Source organism: Suricata suricatta, chromosome 9 (genome assembly GCF_006229205.1).
Source record: "Suricata suricatta isolate VVHF042 chromosome 9, meerkat_22Aug2017_6uvM2_HiC, whole genome shotgun sequence".
NCBI lineage: Eukaryota > Metazoa > Chordata > Mammalia > Carnivora > Herpestidae > Suricata > Suricata suricatta.
Genome location: NC_043708.1, coordinates 95,166,773 through 95,193,751, shown reverse-complemented (window position 1 = coordinate 95,193,751; position 26,979 = coordinate 95,166,773). Strand labels below are relative to the sequence as shown.

The 26,979-nt window shown below is 35.5% G+C and overlaps 1 protein-coding gene and 1 pseudogene across 2 annotated transcripts in view; one reads left to right on the top strand and one right to left on the bottom strand.

The window, feature by feature from the left end:
- The window catches only part of TCF12 (transcription factor 12), a 362,394-nt gene that overhangs the window by 299,418 nt on the left and 35,997 nt on the right, over positions 1 to 26,979 (bottom strand). The window lies entirely within an intron of this gene.
- Positions 1,904 to 6,047, top strand: LOC115301076 (annotated as a pseudogene).

Sequence of the window (26,979 nt, the reverse complement as noted above, 5' to 3'; positions counted from 1 at the left end):
TGGAGGCAAGTCATTAGGGTATATTGCCAGAAGTGCAATCGCTGGGTCAAAAAGTAAATGCAAATTAGTTTTGTCAGATACTGCTAAAGTCCCTTCTCTTTTCTTATACCAATTTGCATTCTCACCAGCAATGCACAGGGATGAGTCACATACATCTTAGTTATGGTGAAAAAACTTATTAGTCGCTACACACAGGTAACTCACTTCTTTTAGAACTTCTTTGAGATATAATTTACACACCACACAACTCATATATTTAAAGTGTACAATTCACTACTTATTAATATATTCACAGTTGTGCAACCATAATTCACCATTATCAAATTTTAGAACGCTTTCATCACATTATAATATCTCCAAGAAATCAATATCCATTCATGGTCACTCCCTTTTTCTCTTCCGATCTACTGCCCTTTACCTGCCCTGCCCCAGAGCTAGGTAACCATTAATCTATTTTTTTAAGATTTTTAAAAAACTTTTTAAAATTTATTTTGAGAGAGAGAGAGAGACACAAAGAGAGAGACAGAAGGAAGGGACGGAGAGAGGGAGTGAAGGCGGGAGGGAGGGAGGAAAGAAGGAAGGGACGGAGAGAGGGAGTGAAGGCGGGAGGGAGGGAGGAAAGAAGGAAGAGACGGAGGGAGAGAGAAAATCCCAAACAGGCTCTGCATGGACTGTGCAATCATGACATGAGATCAATAGTTGGATGCCTGACCAACTGAGGCACCCAGGCACCCCGTCTGTTAATCTACTTTCTATCTTTACAGATTTGTCTATTCTGGACATTTCTATCTTTACTTTCTATCTTTACAGATTCTACTTTCTATCTTTACAGATTTGTCTATTCTGGACATTTCATATAAAATAATATTATTATATGTGCATGTATATGTTACTCTATGTGAAGTTTTTATGACTGGTTTCTTTCAGTTACCATGTTTTGAAGGTTCATCTATGTTGCAGCATGTATCAGTACTCTGTTTCTTTTATAGTCGAATAATACTCCATTGTGTGGATATATAACACTACACGTTGATCACCTGACAGATCTGTGGCTTGTTTTGTGGCCATTATAAATAATGCTGCTAAACACCCATAAGCACGTATTTGAGTGGACATGTTCTCAACTCTCCTGGGTATATACTTAGGAGTTGAATTGCTGGGTCATGTGGTAGCTCTATGATTAACCTTTTGAGGAACTGCCATGCTGTTTTCCAAAGCAGATTGCACCATTTTACATTGCCACAACAGCATAATTCATTTTTAAACTTGACTTATATTATTATAAATTGCCACATCACCTCTACTCTAGCTCTAATAATGAGCACAAACAAAACAACTCTGAATATGATGGCATATAATTAGGGCAATGTTGAGTTCAGATTAGTTAACTTTCCTTGTGGCTTCATTAATCTAAATAGTAATTAGCATTGCATATACATAAGAGTGCAGGATGTAATGATTATGAATTAATGTGTAAAGTTCGTATTTACATAGCACATAATGGTTTCTATTCATTCTAAGTATTCTTTTTGATATATTCCACAGATTAAATGTCGCCAAAACATTTCTCAAATAATGCTTACCTTACACAAACCACAGTTAATAAAGATTATTTTTATTTAATTATTGAAATTACTTTTAATAAATATTTCAATAATCTTCGGTTTTTCCAATCACCTGGCCTTTGCCCTCACATGGCTTAAGACAGAAGACTATGACTTGCTACAGAATGAATAGAACAAGACCGAGTTAGAAAATATTCAGTTTTCTGACCAAAGTTAGAATTCTCATGTTTTTGTTCTGCTGTCTTGGGAAAGGTTTGTATTCCTTAAGAGGCCTTTAGCCTCTCAAAAGCCAGTCTTGGTGGGAAAGACCATAACGTTTTAAGTAAGGTAGGCCCAAAATGGTAAGAATAGGTGGGACCAAGTGTGATCAGATGTATGTCCCAAAGTGGCTCAGATAATAAACTCTTTTCCTCTTTCCTTGTCCTGTTGTTCTGGAAGGAAGCCACTTCTTGCACTGTTCTGCACCAACCTGGGTTATAGTCATATCAAAATCCCAGCTGGCACTCCTACCAACAAAGTATGAAAATACCTCTTTCCTCCCAGCTAATGTGGAGTATTTGATTGTACTTTTAAATTTTTGCTAATCTCAAGTGAAAACTGGCATCTCAATGTAAATTTAAACTTATAGTTCTCTTATTATAAGTGAGTGAAATTATTTTCAAATTTTTAAGGAAACTTTTTATAGCTTTTTGATAAAATTGTCCAAATCTTTTGCCTATTGCGTCTCTTTCCATTTGATCTTTTCACCCTCTATTTTTAAAGCTTCTTTACACAGGAGGGATTATTAGTCTTTTATCCTTGATAGATAATACAAATATTTTCTTCCAATTTTATATCTGTCTATTGACTCTGTTATTAGTAGGCGTGATTTATCTTGGTGGGGTTTTTTTTGTTTTTTGTTTTTTGTTTTTGCCATAGAGAAGTCTTAGTTTATATTTTAACTGAGTCAAATGTATGAGCCTCTCCTTTTGTTGCAGCTGGATTTTGAGTCATAGAGAAAACTTCCTTATACCCAGGTTACAGAAGAATTCATCCATGTTTTCTGTTTGTATAGTTTCATTATTTACACTGAGATCTCTAATCCATTTGCAGTCTATTTTTCTGTGTGATATGAAGTATGAATTTAATTTTATCTTTTTTCCAAATGGCTAACCATTTTTAAAAACCCCATCTTAAGTAGGGCTCTGAGGTGCCAGATTTATCATGTGCCAAATTTCCGTATGTTCTTGTGTCTCTATCTCAATTTTCCTATTCTATCACACTGTTCTGTTTACATGATATTAAACAAAAATCTAATCTGCAAAATAAGACAGATTAGTTATAGTTTAAGATTCCTTCCACTGTGTCTAACTCTTAAAAAAAAACTTACGCCAAACTCATAGTTAGTCACCATGAAGTGACCGTGCTAAATCTCACTGGTCTAATGACATAAAATTGAAAATAATTATTTACAATAGTTATGTCAGCAAGCTAAGTCACATTAGGATGCGCTGATTTACAGATACTACCTTAAAATTTCGTCCATCAATTAATAATGAAACCATATAGACAGATACTGACTTAGCATGAAGGGCAAAATTACTTAACTAAATACATTTCAACAGTTTTCTTAATTCTAAGTAGACAGATTTTAGAGCTCCTCCATAACTTTCAATATCAACTTATCATGATATTCACGGGCTTATTATTGGATTTAATAAAACCCATGCAGACAGAAAGAATAAAGACTATAACAGTATTTCACTTCTGTACTTCTAAAATATGAATCATATTTATAGTCTAATACAGTTCACTTTCTCTCCTGCTACCACGAGCTGTCCTTGCTCTTAGCCAAGCTTATTCCCTCCACCTGTGCACTTGATCTATCCTTCTCTCAGCTCAAACAATTCTCCCTGTCCCTCTTGTATCCTCAGTTCTTTTTCTAACTCACTTTCATAATCCTATAACATGCTATATTAACTCTCAATCTTAAAAAAGATAAAAAATTAAAATATACTTCTGACCCACTTTGCTTTCATCACCACTCCTTTTCAATCTTTCCCATAAGAGCAAAATTCTGGGATAAAGAGCCTATATTTGCTGTCTCTAACTTTTTCACTTCCACTGTCCCCAACTTCTTCCCACTAGACTCTTTTTCCCTCCAATCTACGACAACTGCCCCTTTCAAAGTCACCAGTGACCTCCAAATCATTAAATCAAGTGGTCAATTCTTAATCTTCATTTTCATTGTCTATCAGCAGCATTTAATACTGTTAGCAGCCCCCCTTCCTTAAAACACTGTCCTCTTTTGCCTTCTATGATAGCACAGGCGCCTTGCTTTCTTACTGTATTTATGAACATGCCTTCTCAAGTCTTTTGCTCATCACCTCAACCTTTAAATGTTGAGGGCATACATAGTCTTTTGATCTCTTCTTCATGTACATTCACTCTGATCCCATGACTTTAAATTCCATATACTCAGATGATCCCAAGTAGATACCTCCAGCATCCCAGTCCAGAATATTCAATTACCTCTAATATCTCCAACTGGATGTCTCGTAGGTATTTAACAAAACTAAAAGTGTATTCCCAATCCTTTTTCTAAAAAAATGAACCAGGTTGTTCACAGAGCAAATTGAAGGTGATACTAGAGGAGTTGGATCTCGGCAAAAGGACAGCTTTCTAGTTACTGAACTTTCAGCAAGTGGACCTGTTGAAAGTCACAACCTTCTTCAAAAAGGTTTCCCTTGTGTAAAAAATGAACTTTTCTTCAGTGATCCTCTTGAATTATCAGAAAAAATTTCCAGTTCAACCAAGACACATCTAGAATCTATGTGCTTCACTAAAATTACAAATGGAGGGGTGCCTGTATGGCTCAGTTGGAGGAGCATGCCAACTCTTGATCTTGGAGTCACGAGTTGAAGACCCATGTGGGATGTAGAGATTACTTACTTACATACATACATACATACAAATGGAATTCAAGGCAGTGCAGCAGGTTTAGCATCTTCCATTTCTTCCAAGCTCTGATCTTGCACTGGTTATTTTGAGGGGTAATGATGAAACTATTTGATTTGAAGATATTCTTAAGGACCTGTCACAAAGTAAACTAATGGGAGAAATACACTTGTTGGTGAAATATAAACTCGGGTTTATTGTAATCAACTGTGTAGTCATTGAAAATAGATGGGCTGCATCTTGTTTACAGTCAGCTTTCTACTGGAGTGGCTGGGTGGCTCAGTTAGTTAAGCGTCCAACTTTAGCTCAGGTCATGATCTCGCAGTCCGTGGATTCAGCCCCACATCAGGCTCTGGGCTGATGGCTCAGAGCCTGGACCTGCTTCGGATTATGTATCTCCTCCTCTCTCTGCCCCTCCTCTGCTTGCACTCTGTCTGTCTCTCTCAAAAATAAATAAACATTAAAAAGATATATATAGTCAGCTTTATACGATAATTTGATGTACAAACATTAAAAGTACTGACACATGAGAATTTTTGCCTAAATAGTATCTGTGATCATTTGAAATTATTTGGGTCTTTGGTTAATGGCCATGTGACAAAACACTCAAAGGGGAGGATTTTTTTTCTTGTCTTTTTCTGTTTTTATTAATAGTTTATTGCCAAGTTGGTTTCCATATAACACCCAGTGCTCTTCCCCACAAGGGGCCCCCTCCATGACCATCACCCCCTTCCCCTCTCCTCCTCCCTCTTCAGCCCTCAGTTTGTTCAGTATTCAAGAGTCTCTCATGATGTGCCTCCCTCCCTCTCTCAAGGGGGAGGATTTAAACACCCATTTTATATGAAAACAATGTTACTAATTAGTATTTTAAAATAGTCCTCAGGTGCCAATCCAACCTATTTTCTGGGTATTCCATAAATTTAATTTTGAATAACTATTAACAGCATTTGAATCTGCAACTTTCATAGTAGCATCATCCTTCAGAATAAACATCTGTAATTGATTTCAGTGGCAACACTTCAAAGTAGGTACAAAATAAGAAATGTATAGTTTACCTTGTTTCAGTATAGTCCATTAATACTAACATAAGAATAATGCTGGGCTTTACTGATGCTATTTTAGAATTGTAGCTATTCTTTGATTCTTTCAGGTTGAAAAATATCATAAGTTCAAAGGTTTTGATTTTTTGGTCTTGTCTTTAAAGTGAAAAATTAAAAGAACCAGCATTTGATTTAAAAAAAATGAACTTACTCCCCCTTTAGGCTTCTCCATTCTCAAGTAACAGTAACTATTCTTTCTGTTGCATCAGTTCTGCTTCAGTATGTATGTATCTCAAACTTAACCACATGTCCTATAGCCTCCTAACTAGTCTCTCCTTTCTACCCTATTTTCTACACAGCAACCAGGGTGATCCTCTTAAAACATTAAATGAGATGTCATTCCCTCCAATAGCTTCCCACTCCAATGGCTTCCCACCTCACTCAGAGTAAAAGCCAAAGCCAGGCTGCTGCACTTCCAAATGGCTGTTTGTTTCAAATTAACTGAAAGCAATCTAATTCCTCTTGGGTTAGTGTTTTAAAGGTAATGTTATGAATAGATCCAAAAGAAAACAATGGAAGCCAGCTTTTTCAACTATTTCTAAATAAACCCAATACAAAGATAGGGGTCAAAATTATTTCTTTTAATTTACCCATTCATTTAAATAATCTCTATACCCAACATGGGGCTCAAACTCATGACCCTGAGATCAAGAGTCTCACACTCTTTCAACTAAGCCAGCCAGGCACCCTAGTGGGGATCAAAATTTTATTCTCACTTAGTAATCACTGAGTAGCTCAAAAAATTGCTATTTTTCATCTAGCTAAAAGAGAAATTCCTCCACTTAACTAGCCTAATATGAAACAACACTCACACATTCTTAGCAACTCCACTATAGTTACTGTGTTCAAGTTTCCTCAGATAAGAAGTACAAGAATGGATAGACTACCTGCCCTGATACTTGATCTTCTTTCATCACAGTGAGGCTGAGCTGAAAAACCTGTGGTAGTGGCCTCCCCAACCCCATCCTCGGTAATGAACATCCTCTCTCCTTTTATGAACTTATTTCAAACCCAGAACACAAATCCTAATCAGTTGGTTCCCCACTTCCTCTCCTGTGCACTTGGCCCACTCCCTTATACATAAAATTCAGCAAAAAGCTAAGAGTGCCACAGGGAGAAAAGAGGCAAGTCTGAGCTTTGGCAGACAAAGCTCTAAATCTTCTTCACTCAGTGAACCAGACAGACTGACAAACACAGAAGAATGAAAGCAAGCCAGAGTTTTAAAAAGGTTCATACAATAGCCACAAATTTCAGGATCTACATAGAACCCATTATATTAGTAAACTGTGTTTCATCCAGTACCAAAGAATATCCTTGACAAGTATTTCTTAACTGACCAATTAAACCTCTACGGTCAATAACCAAAAGAGATGGTTAAAATATTCTTTTTCTTTCCAACATTTACAAAAACGCCTCTTCACACCAGAACAGACTAGAAGGTATTCAAAAGAATGTTCCTTAATGAGGACATTTTAGAGTTTAATGGAGGAATTACTACAATTATAAATCCAAATCAACTTAATCCATTTTATGCCAAAAACATTTGTTATTTCGTACATACCTGATATACCTTCAACTCATAACTGGTTAACATTTAAGTTCACATTCCAATACATTTAATATATATAAACTATTTACTATGATATTTTCTCATCTAAATTTTGCTACTAAATAAAAGAAAAAAGTTAAAAAATTTTTTAATATCAAAGTCACCCCAAGAAGAAATAACAATAGTCTATATAGTCTATGTATCTCATAGTCACACATCAAGTGACTGCAATCAACTCATTCCAGAGGCAAAAAGAGAAATAAGCTAGGAAAAGCATTCAAATATAGCACATATACTCTTCCCCACAAGAGAAGTGAAAATCATTCCCTGGCTTATTTTCTTATACTCAGAGTCTCTTGATTTTAACAAGACTTACCTACCACATTAGCAGATTAGTTAGATTATAGAACTAAAGACTGTATAGTATAATAAAAGACAAAAACTGGTTAGTCTTACTAAGAATTGACAAGTTAAGAAATTACTACAGGTAATAAGGAAATAACAAATAGAAATGCCACGTATATACAAACAGAGAAATTAGAAAAGATTCACAAAGAATCAAACAATCTTATCTTCATCATAATAAAAATCGCTGTATTAGAGTAAAGAAAAACAAATATTCATGACTATAACCCTGAAAAAGTTAGATACCTGGTAAGCTTTAAGAAACACAACAAAATTCACAATACATTTTATGAAGATTTTAATCAAAAACAACTAAAAGTGTTGTGTCTTTAAGAAAATTCACCCAAATGCAACTTATACTATCAGAAACAGTGAAGAAGAATATGTAAACTTTCAACTGTCAAATCCTTTTTCCATAACAGCTATTTGCAATAGTTTCTTTACTACACTGTATTAGGGGGAATAATAACTACCTTGTGAATGGGAATATCTCTAAAGTTTTATGTGACACAAAAGATCCTAGCACTCCCCTAGGGCTCTACGCATTTCCCCTAGACCTGCTCAGTAAACAAAAGCCTCAAAAGCTAAATGTAAATTCTCAACTTAATTAAGTACTGTAGATATTTCTTTAATGAATAATTACTTTTAAAAATAAAGGATCAAGGTGCTAGCATGCCTCAGTTGGTTGAGAGTACAACTCTTGATTTTGGCTCAGGTCAGGATCTCAAAGTTTTAAGACTGAGTCCTGAGTGGGCTCCACTCTGAGCATGGAGCCTGCTTAGGATTCTCTCTTTCCCTCTCCCGTGGATGCACTGTCTTTCTAGGAAGTAAGGGAGGGAAGAAAGGGCTAAAGGGAAGAAGGGAGGAAGAAAAGAAAATAGAGGGAAGGGAGGGAGAGGAAGAGAAGGGAAGGGGAGGGAAAGAAGAAAGGAAGGAGAAAAGGAAAGGAAGGAAGGATGAAGTTTAATATTTCTAGGTATAAAATACATGCAAATAACATGGATTCTTTTTCGGATGGGGTAAAAAAATAACCAAAATACTGACTCAGCAGCTAGATTTTACCATTCTCTTCATTCTTAAATTAGAGGGAAAAAACCTTTTTACAGTTTCTGTAATACCAAATGTTGCCCTTTTCAACTAGTCTAAAAAGTAGGACTTTTACATATGCAGACAGTAGTAGTGCTTAAAGTGGGGTCATCATTTTGATAGCTTCTAATATGTTAAAATGGCAAAATCTCTACCTGGATCCTTGAACAGCTTTCCTTAAAAGTTTTACCAGACTTTATTTCTTGGAAAAAGAAATAATAGAAGAGAATAATCAAAGTAACATATGGAAAAATTCACATAAGTCATCCACACATGAGGAAACTGAGTATAATATGGAAATGACATATACATCCCATTTTCAAATGTGATTCCACATAAGAATTAAGCCCTAGTACCGTAAAGTCATTCACTGTACTAGTCATCTAGAATGATGCAAGTTATAAACTATTCTTGGGAAGATTGGGCAAACAGTCACCCAAATCATTTTCTGGGTTAATCAGTTTACATAAAGAATTATGGTTGGGGAAAAAAAATCTATGCAAATTATTATTTGACCTGGTATCAAGCAGTAAAAATAACACAGTATCCTCAATATAGCACACTGTCTACAGTGACTACATATACAACTTATTAAAAAGCTAAATAATCTATTATTTGAATATGATATTTCACATTAAAACTACCAGTAAACTAGTTTTTACTAGGTCCTAACCATGCATCTGCTCTTTTATTAAAAGGCACAAAAGTAGAGGACAAAATTCCTAGCAACAAAAAGATTAAGAAAATAAGTCCAGCACACAACACAAAGAACATAAACAAAAAAATGTATAAAATCGTACTAATCTCTAAATGATTCAGTATGTAAATTTTAATCAAGAGTTGAGGAAGGAAAAGATACCTGGAGGTTACACAGTAATCAGGGAAAGCTTAATAACAAAGGTAAAAACCTGAGAATGAAATTCTGAAATAAGTAGTGTTCAGGAAGGCAGAGAAATGAGAAGGCACACCATGAAAAGACACAACCTGAGTGAGAAGCAGATAAGAATAGCCACAAGAGCAAAACCATGAAGAAGGTTGAGATTCATGGCGTACAACAGAGAAAGCTGGTTACATAAAATAAAGATCTTGAGAACAGTAGGCAGATCATGGAGTTTGAAGATTAATTTTTGTTTTTTACTAGTTTTTAAACAAGACCAAATTCTGAACTGAGTAACTTGTAAAGATTTTTATCTACTCTGTTTTTAATATCAAAACACATTAATATTAGAATGCATTATACTACAGTGACTTTACCAAAAATTGAGACAGTCAAATATCCCACAGCACATGCTTGGGAACTTATGTTCTTGAAACAAAATACATGTGAAAAGAAAACCTCATATAAATATTTGTTTGCTGCAAGGATTAGCTTTGAGGGGGAAACTCAAAATCTATTTGCCTTCAATTTAAAGCTAAAAACTAAATCCTTATTTTCCTTGTGCTGGCCTCCTGTTGTACGCTCACTGCTGACTGGATCCTTTCCTATCAATGCACCCAGCACTTCAAAAGACCCAACCACTCTGCCAAGATTTCTTCCTCAAAAGAGCCTTTGTTGCTATGGCAATCTCATGTTCTCAGGGACCCAAGTCAGCAGCACCCTAAGATACATGTATGAACAATGTTCAAATTCACCCTGTTTCCTCCTCCAGGCACAGGAAATATCCTATCACAACCATAACAATTTTTACTTGCTGTAATACAAAGTATCAAAAGCACCTGCCAGTTCATGAAGAATCCAAATTACTTCAAAATAAATAGCTGCATCCAAAGAGAAAGAACTGTGGGTGTGAACTTCTTTTCATATTAAAAAGCAGATGTCCTAAAGTATGAAAGCCAATTAAATAAAACCTTGAGTCCAACTCAAATTTGACCAAAGATTTCTCCCTTTTCAAATATCTCAAAACACTTTTGTAGAAAAATAAACCAAAGATTAAAAAATGTATATAGGATGATACCTTGGTTAAGAATATCCCCTGCTATGGAGCCCCTAGATGGCTCAACTGGTTAAGCATCCAACTCTTGATTGCAGCTCAGGTCATACTTTGATGATTTGCGGGATGGAGCTCTATGTTGGGCTCAGCACTTACACCATGGAGCCTGCTTGGGATTCTCTCTCTCTGCCCCTCTCCCCAGCTCATGCACACACACTCACTCTCTCAAAATAAATATTAAAAAAAAAAAACTGTCCCCTACACTGACAGACTGAAAAATTTTAAAACCTTATTTAAACCAACAAAGCTAAATTCTACCTAGAATTAAAGCTTTCCTTAAAAAAGGAAAGAGTAGAGGCTCTGAAAGTTAGAGGCTGTAAAGCACACTCTGTCCAAATTTCATAAAGAATATACTAGCTAATAAATGGCACAAATGAAAAACCACAGCCAGAGTTCAAGCATATAGTTCCATATGTAAAATACTTTTGACCTAAAGAAATTTTTTTTCATCTCTACTCAACTTATACTGCCCACATTCCCAAATCAATTAAGCTGTGCTCAAGCAGCTCTCAAGTTAACAGCAAATACCATGACAATAAAATCCAAACATCAAGTACTGAAAAAGTGCAATACAGTTGATGACCTGCTAAGATGGTGAAAATAACTTTGAGAACAATATGCGTTCCTAGAAAATAAAAGAGTAAAGAGTATCTAAATGTTGAATTTATATTTTGCAACTGATTTTCATTACAGTATCAGAAAATTATCCTATGGGGGTAAAAAAAAAAATGGCCTTGACACACAATACAAATTAAATCTTCTCCAAAGAAACATTTACTTAAAGGAAAGTTCATTTTTTCCAATATGCAGGCTATGAGCAATAAATTCTTCTCTACTCAACTCTACTCAACAGTCCAGACACAAGCTCATGGAGTTATTTAAATACACACATATTAATGAATGCAGTTCATTAAGCATTCTGAATTCCTGGAAGTAAAGCTGTTCATGTTATCATTTTGTGGAATTGCAGAGCTGAAAGAGAGGTAAAGATGTCTCAAAAGTTCCAATTTTTCTATCAAAAAATAACCTGAGAAATCAAGTAACAATAATCTCCTCTATCATTGCAAAACCAAGGTGTAAGTAGGTTACATCACTAATTGGAAGAATTTGTTCCTGTCTGATATTGTGGTTTTTGTTTTTGCAAAATTACATTCTAGTTTCTCTCTTCAGGTTTCTGGGATCTTTTCCTTAATATGGATAGATATGTCAAATGTCTCCAACGCCAACCAATAAAGACACCTTCTTTCTTTAAAGGAAGACTTCTAACAAGAGTTAAAGGTCACAGACCCAAAAGAATAAAGGCTACGTAGAATTTAAAAAAAAAAAAGTAGAAATATATCTTTTATCCAACACAGGAATCTGGAATGGAGTTTAAGCCACAATGTCAAGCATTCTGGGAAGCAGCATTAACAAAGACCAAACCCTCACACCTCAGATGTGCAAATCCAATCACTTTCACACCTTAGAAAATACTAAAGAGAAACTGGTACATTAAAAGCAGCTAAAAACTACTAGAGCATGGCTTTCAAAGTCTTTTGTTTTTATTGTTGTTGTATTTTTTTTTACCACAATCCACTGTTAAATGCATTTTATATCACTACCTCATGTACATAAATGTACATTTATATAACAAACTAAAATTTTATTAAAGCAATCCTCTAAGTGCATGTGACGCATTCTCACAGATTCTGTTCTGTTGCATTTATCATGATGTATGTGATACACATACAACTCACTAATGGGTAATGACCTGCAGTTTGAAAATAATGGAAAGTAGAAGTTAACTATTACTAACACAATCCCTCAAGAACAGTTCTCACAATCATTCATTCCCCAAATATTAATACTACATGAGGAATACTATGCATTTGACTATACTGTGCTATATAAGATCTTGAGACTGCTTATACAAATAGAACTATAGAGTCCTATACTCTAGTGGTTTTTATTTTAATAAGATTAGATACACAAGGGGAAAAAGATGTTAATCCATTTATTATTTTTTCTAACATTTGTACAAGAATCCAAAAAGATTTATATTTGTATTACAATTACTAGTATAATATACACAGTCTCTCTTCTTAGATTACACGGAGCTATACTAACCATATCCCATATATCTTTCTTATCCTCAAAGCATTTAGCACAGTGCCTACCATCAAACTGGCACTTATTTACTGAACTAATGGTTTTATCTAATCTTAAAAGAATAGTTTATATCACAAAAAATTAGGAAAAGGCACAATAAAATAGCTTTGGGCTTACCAAAAGTACTTTTGGATACAACTTACCAAAATACCTCAATATCAAATCAAATCTCTGGAAGCCTAAATCGTGCTCCATTCATTTTGAAGACTTTTGAATTACTCAAAATAGAATTTATTGTAAAAAAAATGATTCAACCAAATTCTACAATCCAGTTATTATTAATAAAATTCTTATTTGAAAATCCACACGAGAAACCAATAAATTTTAATTTAATCATTTCTTTTCTACAAGTGAATACATCCAACTCAAACTCTCTTGCAGACCAGTCAGAATACAAATAAATTACATATTTAACAAATGCATTTTCAAGCTTTACAACCCAGAGATAGTGATTTCACTAGTAGAAGAGATACACAATATATTTTACACCAGCTAGCTATTTACTTTCATTATTCACATTAATTCTGTTATTTCAAAAAACTGAATGATGATTTTGCTATTTTTTTAAGTTTATTTATTTTGAGGGAGGGAGGGAGGGAGGAAGAGAGAGAGAGCGAGCGAGCGAGCGAGCAATCAAGCAGGAGAGGGAGAAAGAAGGCGAGAGAATCCTAAGCAGGCTCCACACAGTGCAGAGTCCCACAAGGGGCCCAATCCACAAACCGTGAGATTGTGATCTGAGCTAAAATCAAGAGCTGAATGCTTATTAGTCACTCAGGTGCCCCTCACTATATCTCTTTAAGACCAATGTCAAATGAAACAGATGGCCTGTGAACTTCCTCTAATTCAATATTTGCTTGTATCATTACCAAAACACGATCTATTTTTAAACAATTTTATTAAGTGATAAACATAACCATTTCAATAATGTAGGCATATCACACCTGTAAATTTTTTTCTCAACAATTAAGTAGACTGAATAGCCAAGTCAAAACAAAAAATTTAAACACTGATTAAACTGTCCCCAATTTCTCAATTTACAATAGATTAGACTCTGGGAAAATAAATGGTCTCCTATGTATGGAAGGTGTTTCTCCTACAAAAACTAGATTCTTGGGGCACCTGGGTGGCTCAGTCAGTTAAGCATCCAACTTTGGCTTAGGTCATGGTTTCATGGTTCATGGGTTCAAGCCTCCCATCAGGCTCTGTGGTGACAGCTATAAGCCTGGAGCCTGCTTCAGAATCTGTGTCTCCCTCTCTCTGCCCCTCCCCAGCTTGTACTCTGTCTCTTTCTCTCTCTCTCTCTCTCTCTCTCTCAAAAATAAACATTAAAAAAAATTTTTTTAAACTGGATTCTTGCTTCCATTTGTCATGAAGCCAGATGCTTAATGTTCACTGGTCTTTAAAAGTTCGCATCAGGGGCACCTGGGTGGCTCAGTCGGTTAAGTGTCTGGTTTCAGCTCAGGTCATGATCTCATGGTTCGTGGGTTCGAGCCCTGCGTCAGGCTCTGTGCTGACAGCTCAGAGCCTGGAGCCTGCTTCCGATTCTGTGTCTCCCTCTCTCTCTGACCCTCCCCTGCTCACACTGTCTCTCTCTTCAAAAATAAAAAAAAATGAAAAGTTCGCATCAAACTGTCAGACTTTTCTCTCTACATGGAATAGTTCTAACAGTCACTAGGGAAAAGAAAACTATTTTTCCACTAGATTGATTTTATGGCAGCCCCGTTGTGCCATCCTACTTTGCAGAATGATTAGAAATCTAATTTAAGTCTTCAGAATATAGGTTCACTCTATTTTAGTGTTGCATCTGCTCTATGAAAACAATGGGTACTCACAGCCTACTATGTCTGCAACACAAATTAGTCTTTCATTCATATATCATAAAGAGAATGCCAGGCTCATAGTAAGTGCTCAAATATTTTCTGAGTGAAAAAATATTTAAACAGCTACTACATGCCAAGTAAAAAAGTATTTAAACAGCGACTACATAACAAGCACTGTCTTAGACCTGGGAATATAAAGGATGCAGAACAGCATCAATTAGGATTCTACTTGCCATAAGAAATAAACAAAAATTCAAAATGAGAAATGATCCGGTAAGCCAGAGTTTTCTCACTCTGCTAGAGGAAGACAACATAATATAGATAAAAAAGCTCTGAAGTTGAAACCTATTCCTAGTTTCACAACCCAGTAGGTAAGTAATACAAAGTTGGCAACTTAATATTAAAAAGCTAGATTTCTAGGGGCTCCTGGGTGGCTCATTCAGTTGGGCATCCAACTCCTGATTTCAGCCCAAGTTATAATCTCTCAGTTCATGAGTTGGAGACCTGTATCAGGCTCTGTGCTTATGGTATGGAGCCTGCTTGGGATTTTTCTCTCTCCCTCTTTCTCGGCCCCTCTCCTGGTTCCTCTTACTTTCTCTCTCTCAAAATAAATAAATAAATAACTTAAAAAAATGTTTTTAACATTTATTTGTTTTTTATTGACAGAGAGAGACAGTGTGATCAGGGGAGGGGCAGAGAAAGAGAGAGAGGGAGACACAGAATCTGAAGCAGGCTCCAGGCTCTGAGCTGTCAGCACAGAGCCCAACACGGGGCTCGAACCCACGAACTGTGAGATCATGACCTGAGCCAAAGTTGGACACTTAACTGACTGAGCCACCCAGACGCCCCATAAATAACTTTTTTAAAAAGAGCTAGATTTCTATGCATAAACAGAAATACATAAACCTCATTTATACATAAACTCAATTATGTTTATGGGAGCTTTTAACATATATATGAGCACACTACACATAGTACATGGCCTAGCATAGCATAGTCCAACAGAACTTTCTACAATGATGTAAATATTGTATATTTGCACTATCCGATAGGGTAGTCTTTAGATACATGTGGCTATTAGGCACTTAGAATGTGGCTAGACCAAGTGTGGAACTGAACAGTCTTTTTCGAAAATAATTTGAAGCAAAAATATAAGAAAGAGATAGTCTCTTCAATAAAGGATGCTGGGAAACATGGACAGCTACACACAAAAGAATGAAACTGGTCCACTTTCTTAAATCACACACAAAAGTAAACTCAAAAGAATTAAAGAGCCAAATTTAAGCTCTGAAACCATAAAACTCTTAAAAGAAAACAGAGGCGATAACTCTTGGAGATTGGCATTAGTAATATTTTCCTGCATATGTCTCCTTAGACAAGGGAAATAAAAATAAACAACAGGGACTATATCACACTTTGCACAGCAAAGAAAACCATCAACAAAACAAAAAGGCAATCTACTGAATGTACATCCACTAAGGTGAGTATCTAAAATACATAAAGAACTCCTACAATATCCAAAAAATAAATAATCCAATTAAATAATGGGCAGAAGACCTAAACGGCCATTTTGCCAAAGAAGATGAACAGATGGCCAACAGACCCATGAAAAGATGCTCATCATCACTAATCATCAGGGAAATGCAAACCAAAACCACAATGACATTTCACCTCACACTAATCAGAATGACTAGTATCAAAAAGAGAGAAATAACAATGTTGGCAAGAATGTGGAGAAAAGGGAACCCAAGTGTACTGTTCATGGTATTATGAACTGGTGTAGCCACTGTGGACAAGAGTATGAAGGTTTCTCTAAAATTTAAAAACAGAAGTACCATACAACCTAATAGTTCCATTTCTGTATATTTAAAGAAAAAACACTAATTCAAAAAGATATATGGATCCTTATGTTTATTATAGCACTATTTACAACAGCCACAATATGGACTATTGATACATGAACAAAGAAGATGTGATATAAATACATAGTGGAGTATTATTCAGCCATAAAAAATAACGGAATCTTGTGATTTGTGACAACCTGGGTGGATGACCTAAAGGGTATTATGATAAGTGAAATAAGTCAGAAAAACGACAAATACCATTTGAGTTCACTTTCACGTGGAATCTAGAAAACAAAACAAATGAAAAAACAAAAACCAGAAATAGACTCACAAACAGTAAACTTGTGGTTGTCAAAAGAAGAAAAAGAGGATAAGTGAAACAGGTGAAAAGGAATTAAGAGATACAAACTTCTAGTTATAAAATAAACAAGTGATGAGTATTAAAAAGTACACCGTAAGGAACAGAATCAATAATGTAATAAATTTTCATGGTGACACACAGTATACTTACTATGGTGAGTATTTAATATACATAACTGTTGACTCATTATGTTGTATGACTGAAACCATATAGTGTTATATGTTAACTATACTTTAATTAAAAATTCTAAAATACCAACTTAAATATAAATAGGCAGAACTTGTTTCCAGTAAAGACAGAATAACATGGAATTAAGGAGGCTGATTTACATTCTTGCCTAGAAAAAAAAGCAGAAAATGAAGAAAATAAATGCCAGTGATTTTCAAGGCAGTGGACAACAGGCATCAAAGACACTGACCTCAGAGAGTCAAGACACAAATTACATAAGCCCTACAAATGACCAAACTTACTGACTTGAGAAAGTTTCCAAGCTAAGGTACAGGGAAGGGGAAATGAAGATAATAATGGGCACAATGAATTGAGAACATGAACATGAACCTCACAGACTGAACAGGACAGAGAATCAGAGAGCACCACTGAGAGCAAGTAAATTCCTGAAGAGTACTAACTGACACATGCATGTGAATGAACTACCTGAAGCCTGAGAAAGAATAACCTCCCAAAATAAAATGTAACAATGCCAAGCATTCATCCTAGACCAGTAGTGTCTGTTGCCAGGAATCAGACTGGAAAACTTCATGAATCCTGGGGTACTGGTAGAATACACAAAACAGATTCCCTCAGTAGTGAGGAATAATCAGCCCTAGACTAAGCACTACTCTGCATCTACCTAACAAATCTTAAGAAAGCAAGACCAGAAAGAATCAAACAATTTCAAAGTAACTAACCCACAACCTAAAACAAAGTTCAACATTTTTAGTAAAACAGAAATATGCAACAAAAATACGTTGCATTGTAAAATTCACAATGTGTGCAACTTAATAAAAAATTCTAGTCATTACAAAGAAGTAGGGGGGGAAATCAATTACTTAAATCCAACCACAACTGAAACAGATATAACAACGAACAGACCAGAATATTAACTTGGTTATTATAAAGTATTCCATGTGTATAAAAAGATTAGAAATACGAAGATATTTAAAAAATACAAATCAATGTATGAGAAGACTGGAAGATGGTAGAGAAGTAGGAGGACCCTATGCTTGCCTGGTCCCCCAAATACAACTATATAACTATCAAATCATCCTAAAAACCCCAGAAATTGACCTGAAGTCTAGGAGAACAAACTCCATAACAAAAGGTAGAGAGGAGGCTACAACAAAGAATTGGAAGAGAAACAAATCATAGCTGCTGCACTGGGGAGGGGGTGTTGTCGTGGAGAAGGGTAAAGACAAATTAGCATATAGGAGGATACAGGAAAAACCAATACCCATAGCAACTGGCTTGCAAAATGAGAAGGGTCAAATTTTGTGAGGTCAGCATGTTTTACTCTGTGAGAGCCAGGGGAGCACTATGCTGTTCTTAGAGAGAGGGCAGGCAAACAACCTGCAGACATACACCATGATCTGAAAATGTCTGAGGAACACAGTGGGTAGGTTATTCACTCTTCTCAGAACACATCCCAGAAACGTGTCCAAGAATAAAGGAACTAGTTATCACCGTTTCTGTCTCTTGCCCCTCAGCATAAGGGGCGACCTGTGGGAACCAGCGCAGTGCCAACACTCGCAACATAACTTGCTTACATCGAGCCCTAGCCACCTGCACATTGGTGGAACTGCCTTTTACAGTTACATCTGCCTCAGTCCTAGCACAGCAAACCCTCTCCCCAAGAAGACTGGCCCTAACCCCTGGTCACACCACATCTCCCAAAGCAGATTTACCACAGTAGGAGCTTTACAGAGCCTTGGTTCTGCTGACAGTGGCAACACGTCTCATTTCATAAACAGACCAGAGCACACCTAATTAAAACACAACACATTCATGGCAGGGACCAAACACTTTCCAGAAAAGGTAAAGAGAGGCTCTGTAGATGACTAACCTGAAGGATAAAGTTGCCAGGACAAAACATCAGGACACATGCAACACACATTGGAGACACTACTGGAAGTGTCAGGAACTGGAGAATAGGGGACACTATACAGCAGGGCATGACAGGACCTCTTCTTGATGAGGCCATTACTCTCAAGAACAGGAGGTGAAGCTGACACAGAGAAACAGACAACAGAGCATTAGACAAAAAAAGATATAGGAATTCATCCGAGATGAAAGAATAAAACAAGACTACAGTCAGAGGTTTAGGCGAAACATTGATAGAGAATTTAAAGAATGATCATAAGGATACTCAGTGGACTTGAGAAAAGAGTGGAAGACATGAGTAAGACTCTTAACACAGAGATAAGGAATAACATAGCAAAATTAAAGGGTTCAATGATAAAATGAGAAACATACTTGATGGAATGAACAGCAGGGTGGAAGAAGCAGAGGAATGAATTAATAACACAGAAGACAGAGTAATGGAAAGTAATCAAGCTGAACAAAAGAGAGACAAAAGAATTTTATAAAACAAGTTACTTGAACTAAGTGACTCGATCAAAATAACATCTGCATTATAGGAATCTCAGAAGAGAAAAAAAGGGGGAAAGAAAATTCACTTGAAGAAAAAAAATACCTGAAAACTTCCTAATCTGGGTGAGGAAACATATATCCACATCCAGGAGGCACAGAGAATTCCCATCAATATCAACAAAAGCAGATCCACAGCAAAACACACAGTAATTGGTAAAATATACTGAAAAAGAAAAAAATTTTAAAGTGACAAGACAGAAGAAGACAGTAACTTAAAAGGAAAAACCCATTAGGCTAGGATGTGGTTTTCAACATAAACTTTCCAAGCCAGAAGGGAGTGGCATGATATATGCTGCATGGGAAAATCTTCAGCTAAGAAAACTCTATCCAGCAAGGCTATCATTCAGAATAGAAAGAAGTTAAGAGTTTCTCTGACAAAAACTAAAGGAGATCATAATGACTAAAACAGCCTTGCAAGAAATTTTAAACCAAACTCTCTGAGTAAAAGGGAGACCAGGAGTGACAGTATAAAAGTAGGAAACACAAAAGCAGTAAAATATTTTTTTTTCTGTAAAAAATAACTCACAAAAGTTTGTAAAATATAACAACATATACCTAAAACAAGGGGAGGAGTAAAGAACAGTTTCAAAATTGACAAACCAAACAACATAGACTGCTATACGCAGAAGAGTTTATATACAAACCTAATGATAACCACATATCAAAAACCACTAATAAATATACAAAGAATCAAGAGAATGAATTCCAAATATATCACTAAAGAAAATCAGCAGACCATGAGAAAAACAGAAAGGATCAGAGAAAGTCTTCAGAAACAACCACAAAACAAATAATAAAATGACAATAAATACATACCTATTGATAATTACTCTGAATGTAAATGACCTACCACTCCACTCAAAAGACACAAAGTGACAGAAAAATAGATAAAGAAAACAGAATAAAACAAAACATATCAAACAAGACCCATATATATGTTGCCTGCAAGATAACCATTTTAGACCTAAAGATTCGAAGTGAGGGGATAGAGAAACATCTACCATGCAAATGGATGTCAAAAGAAAGCCAAAGTAGCAATACTTACATCAGACAAAACACATTTAAAATCAAGAACTATAGGGGTCCCTGGGGCACCCAGTTGGTTAAGTGTCTGACTTCAGCTCAGGTCATGATCTTGCAATTTGTGAGTTTGAGCCCCGTGTCAGGCTCTGTGCTGACAGCTCAGAGCCTGGAGCCTGCTTTGGATTCTGTCTCCCTCTCTCTCTACCCCTTCTCTACTTGTTTTCTCTCTCTCAAATAAGTAAACATTTAAAAACTTTTTAAGAAAAGACTATAACAAGAAACAAAGACAGACACTATATAATAACAAAGGGGACAACTGAAAAATAAGATATACAATAGTAAATCTTTTTGTACCCAACATATGAGTACCCAAATATATGAAATAGTTAATAACAACATAAAGGAACTAGTCAATAATAATACAATAATAGTAGGAAACTTTAACATACCACTTACATCAATGGACAGACCATCTCAACAAAATGGTTAGAAAACAATGGCTCTAAATGACACACTGGAACAGATGGCCTTAACAGACATATTCAGAACATTCCATCCTAAAACAGATTACACATTCTTTTCAAATGCATATGAAACATTCTCTAAAACAGATCATGTATCACCCTACAAAACAAGCCTTAACAAATTCAAGAATATCTAAGTCATGTTATATATTTTTTTTTACCACACTTATCAAACTACAAGTCAACGCCAAGAAAAAATAAGGAAAGACCACAAAAATATTGAGGTTCAATAACAGGCTACTAAATAATGAATGGGTCAATCAAGAAATAAAAGATGAAATAAAAAAGTACATGCAAACAAATGAAAATGAAAACAGAATAGTCCAAAACATTTAGGATGCAGGAAAAGCAGTTCTAAGAGGAAAGTATATAGCAATACAGGCCTACCTGAAGAAGCAAGAAAAATCTCAAATAAACAACCTAATTTACACCTAAAGGAGCTACAAAAAGAACAACAAACAGAACCTAAAACCAGGAAAAGGATAGAAATAGTAAAGATTAAAGCAGAAATAAATGATATAAAAACTAGAAAAAATAACAAGAAAAACCCCACAAAACAACCAATAGAACAGATCAATGAAACCAGGAGTTGGTTCTTTGATAAAAAAAACAAACAATAAAACTGACAAACATCTAGCCAGACTTACGAAGAAAAAAGAGAAATGAATGAAATCAATAAAATGACAATGAAGAGAAGAGAAATAACCACCACAGAAGTACATACAATTATTTTTAAAAAAATTTTTTTGAAAATCTATATGCCAAAAACTTGGACAACCTGGGGAAAAATGGATAAATGCCTAGAAACATATAAACTACCAAAATTGAAACAGGAAGAAACATAAAATTTGAACAGACTAATAACAAGCAAAGAAATTGAATCAGTAATCAAAAAACTCCCAAGAAACAAAAGCCCAAGACCAGATGGCTTGGACACAGCAAATTCTAAAAACCATTTAAAGAAGAATACTTGCTCATCTCAAAATATTAACAGAAGTGGCGCCTGTGTGGCTCAGTCGGTTGAGCCTCCGACTTCGGCTCAGGTCAGATCCCACGTTCGTGGGTTCGAGCCCTGCATCGGGCTCTGTGCTGACAGCTAGCCTGGGGCCTGCTTCCGGTTCTGTGTCTCCTTCTCTCTCTGCCTGCCCCCCTATGCTCTGTCTCTCTCTGTATCAAAACTAAATAAAACATTTTAAAACAAAATTTAAAAAAAAATTAACAGAAAAAGGAAAACTTCCAAATCAGTTCTCTGAGAACAACATCACCTACCCTTTTACCAAAACCAAATAAAAACACCACTAAAAGACAACTACAGGCCATATCCTTGATATACATAAATGCAAAAATCCTCAACAAAGTACTAGCAAACAGAATCCAACAATATATTAAAAAGATCATTCACCACAATCAAGTGGGATTTACTCCTGGGTTGCAAGGATAGTTCAATATTCACAAATCACTCAATATACATCATATCAATAAAAGAAAGAGCAAGAACCAGTGGACACAGAAAAAGTATTTAACAAAATACAACATCCATTCATGATAAAAAACCATCAACCAAGTAGGCTTAGAGGAAACATACTTAAACATGATAAAGGTCATATACAAAAAACACACAGCTAACATCATCCTTAATGAGGAAAAGCTGAGACCTTTTCCCATAAGGTCCTGAGCAAAACAAAGATATCCACTCTCGCCACTTTTATTCAACACTATACAAGTTCCTAGCCAGAGCAATCAGATAACGACAACAACAACAACAAAAAAGGCATCTGAATCGATAAGGAGGAAGTAAAACTTTCACTATTTGCAGATGACATAATACTCTACGTAAGAAACCTGAAAAACTCCACCAAAAAACTGCTAAAATAAAACGAATTCGAATTCAGTAAAGTAGCAGGATACAAAACCAATGTATAGAAATACCTTGCATTTCTATAACACCAATAATGAAGCAGCAGAAAGAGAAATCAAGGAATCAATCCCATTTATAACTGAACCGCATATAATAAGATAAAGCAATCTACAGATGTGATGCAGTCCCTATGAAAATACCACCAGCATTTTTCACAGAACTAGAACAAACAATTCTAAAATTTGAAGGGAATCACAAAAGACCCCAAATAGCCAAAGCAATCTTAAAATAGAAAAACAAGGCTGGAGGCATCACAATTGCAGACTTGAAGTTATATTACAAAGGTACAGTGATCAAAACACTGGCACAAAAAAAGATACACAGATCAATGGAACAGAACAGAAAATCCAGAAATGAACCCATAACTATATGGTCAACTAATCTTTGACAAAGCAGGAAAGAATATACAATAGGAAAATGACAATGTCTTCAACAAAAGGTGTTGGGAAAGTGGACAGCCACATGTAAAAGGATGAAACTGGACCTCCTTCTTACACCTCACACAAAAATAAACACAAACAGATTAAAGACTTAAAGGTGGGACCCGACACAATAAAAATCCTAGAAGAGAATAAAGGCAGTAACTTCTTTGACATTGGCTGTAGCAACGCTTTACTAAATATGTCTCCTGAGGAAAGGGAAACAAAAGCAAAAATAAACTGATGAGACTACATCAAAATAAAAGGTTTCTGCACAGCAAAGGAAACAATCAACAAAATTAAAAGGCAACCTACAAAATGGGAGAAGATATTTGCAAATGACATACCTGAAAAAGAGTTAGATCAAAAATCTATAAAGAACTTATCAAACTCAACACCCAAAAAAGAAATAATCCAATTTAAAAATGGGCAGAAGACATATACAGGCATTTCTCCAAAGACAACATACATATGACCAATGGACGCATAGAAAGATGTTCATTATCACTTACCATCAGGGACATGCAAATCAAAACTACAGTAAGATTTCACCTCACACTTGTCTGATGGCAAAAACCAATAGCACAAGAGACAACAGGTGTTGGCAAGGATGTAGAAAAAATGAACACTAGTACACTCTTGGAGAGAATACAAACTGACACAGCCACTGTGAAAAACAGTATGGTGGATCCTCAAAAAGTTAAAAATAAAAATATGCAATGCAGCAATTGTGCTATTGAGTATTTACCCAAAAAATACAAAAACACTAATTCAAAGGGACATATGCACCCCTATGTTTACAGCAGCATTATTTACAATAACCAAGATATGGAAGCCACCTAAGCATCTACAGACTGATGAACAGAGATGATATGGCATATATATGTATATATATGTATTTACATATTTACACACACACACGCTGGACTATTATTCAGCTGTGTAAAAGAATGAAATCTTACCATTTGCAATGACATGAATGGAACTACAGAGTACAATGTTAAGCAAAATAAGACAGAGAAAGATAAATACCATATGATTTCTTTTCATATGTAGAATTTAAGAGCCAGAGAAGCAAAGAGGGTAAAAAGAGAGAGAGACAAACCAAGAAACAGACTCTTAATGATAGAGAACAAACTGATGGTTATCAGAGGGGGAATGAGTAGAGGGATGAAATAGGTGATAGGGATTAAAGAGTGCATTTGCTGTGATCAGCACTGCTGGGTGATGCATGGAATTTTTTTTAATGCTTATTTTTGATAGAGAGAGAGAGAAAGAGAGCAAGAGCGAGCAAGTGAGCAGGAGAAGGGCAGAACGAGAGGGAGACACAGAATCTGAAACAGGCTACATGATCTGAGCTGTCAGCACAGAGCTTGATGTGAGGCTTGCACTCAATAGCCATGAGATCATGGACACTTAACCAACCTAACCACCCAAGTGCCCCAATGTATGGAATTTCTGAAACACTATATTGTACACCTGAAACTATTATAACAGTGTATGTTAACTAACTGAAATTAAAATTTAAAAAATTTTTAAAAGAAAATTACGATGTATGAAATAAAAATTACACTGGACAGGATTAATGGCAGATTAAACATTGCAAAAGAAAGGTGGTAAACCTGAATATATTAGCAAAAGAAACCATCCAATGAAACACAAAGAGAATTTTTTTTAAATGATGTGGGCTATGGCAAAACTCAAAGAGTCCTTCTACATATATGAGTTTCTGAAGATAAGTGACAGTAAATCACTGGAATAAACAATTTCCAAAAATTTTCCAAATTTGATAGAAGCTATAAACTTACAGATTCAAGAAGTTCAAACACCAAGCAAAAGAGACATTAAGACGTGCTTACATCAAGTCACATCATAATCAAATTGCTCAAAATCAGTAAGTTTTAAAAAATCTTAAAAGCAGATAAAGGGGCACCTGGGGTGGCTCAGTCAGGTAAGCATCCGACTCTTAATTGCAGTTCAGGTCATGATCTCACAGTTCATGAGTTTGAACCCTGCACTGGACTCTGTGCTGACAGCATGGAGCCTGCTTGAGATTCTCTGTCTCCCTCTCTCTCTGCCCTTCATCTGCCAATGCATGCTCTCACGGACTCTCACACAAATAAATAAATAAACATTTTTAAAAATCAGATGGAGAAAAAATATACACAATGCAGAGAGAGGAACAAAGAGAAGAATGATATTATAGTCTTCACTGGCTATGATAAAAACAGGAAGACACTGGAACGAGTCTTTAAAATACTGAGAAGAAAAACGTACCCATGTATTATTTTATATCTAATAAAAATGTTTCTGAAAAAAACAAAGGAGAATTTTTCAGACATGCAAAAGCTGAAAGGAATTCATTACCAGATCTGCACTCAAAAAAAATTTAAGAAAGTCCTTCACGTAGAAGCAAAATGACACCAGATGGAAATAAGGATCTACACTAAGAAATTAAAAGGTGGGAATGATTTAATTTCATTAATAAATGGATACAAGATTTTCTCATTGTTTAAATGTCTTTAAAAGATGAGGGGCACCTGGGTGGCTCAGTTAAGCATCTGACTTCAGCTCAGGTCATGATCTCATGGTTCACGAGTTCAAGCCTCGCATCGGGCTCTGGGCTGACAATTCAGAGCCTGGAACCTGCTTCAGATTCTGTGTATCCCTGCCTCTCTCTGCTCCCCTCCCCCACTTGTGCTCTTTCTTTCTCTCAAAAATAAACATTAAAATTTTAAGAAACTAAACAAAAAAGATGAGTGACTAAACAAAAATAACAATTTAGTGAATTTATTACATATGTAGAAGTAGAATATGTGGCAACAATAACACAAAGGTTGTGAAGAGAGATGGATATAGATTACAAGAAAGTGCTTACATTACATGTGAAAAGATGTAATATCACGTATACGACAGAGATAAGTTAAAAATGTAAACTATTAATCCTAAAGTAATCATTAAAATATAAAACATAAAAACAACATAAAATATTGAATACAAAACAGAATCATAAAAAAATCCATTAATCCAAGAGAAAAAGGAAAAAGGGAACAAAGAACACAATATAAACAAAACAAATAGCAAGATGATGGATTTAAGTCTAACCATATCAACAATCACATTACAGGTTCCAATTTAAAGCCAAGGTTTTAGACTGGATAAAAATGTAAAATTTAACAACATGTTGCCTACAAACAATGCACATTTTTAAGTTTATTTATTTATTTTGAAAGAGTGAAAGTGTGCACATGAGCAGGGGAGGGGCAGAGAAACAGGTGGAGAGAGAACAAGATGTGGGGCTTGATCCCATGAACTGTGAGATCATACCTGAGCCAAGATCAAGAATCAGACGCTTAACCCACCAAACCACCCAAGCGCCCCCAATAAATGCACTTTTTTTTTTCCATTTATTTATTTTTTTAACTTATGCAATTATTTTCCATCATTTACACTACAGTAGTTACAATGACACTCCAAACAGAAAAGCAAAGTAAAAAATCAAAACCCCAACTTCTGTTTCATGTAATTAGACTTATACAGAAATTAGAAGGTTAAGTAACAACTAGTTAATCACCTAATTTCACAGCTATCTGAAGTGGCAATCGTTATATAGCAGCTTATCTATGATACATTCAAGATACAT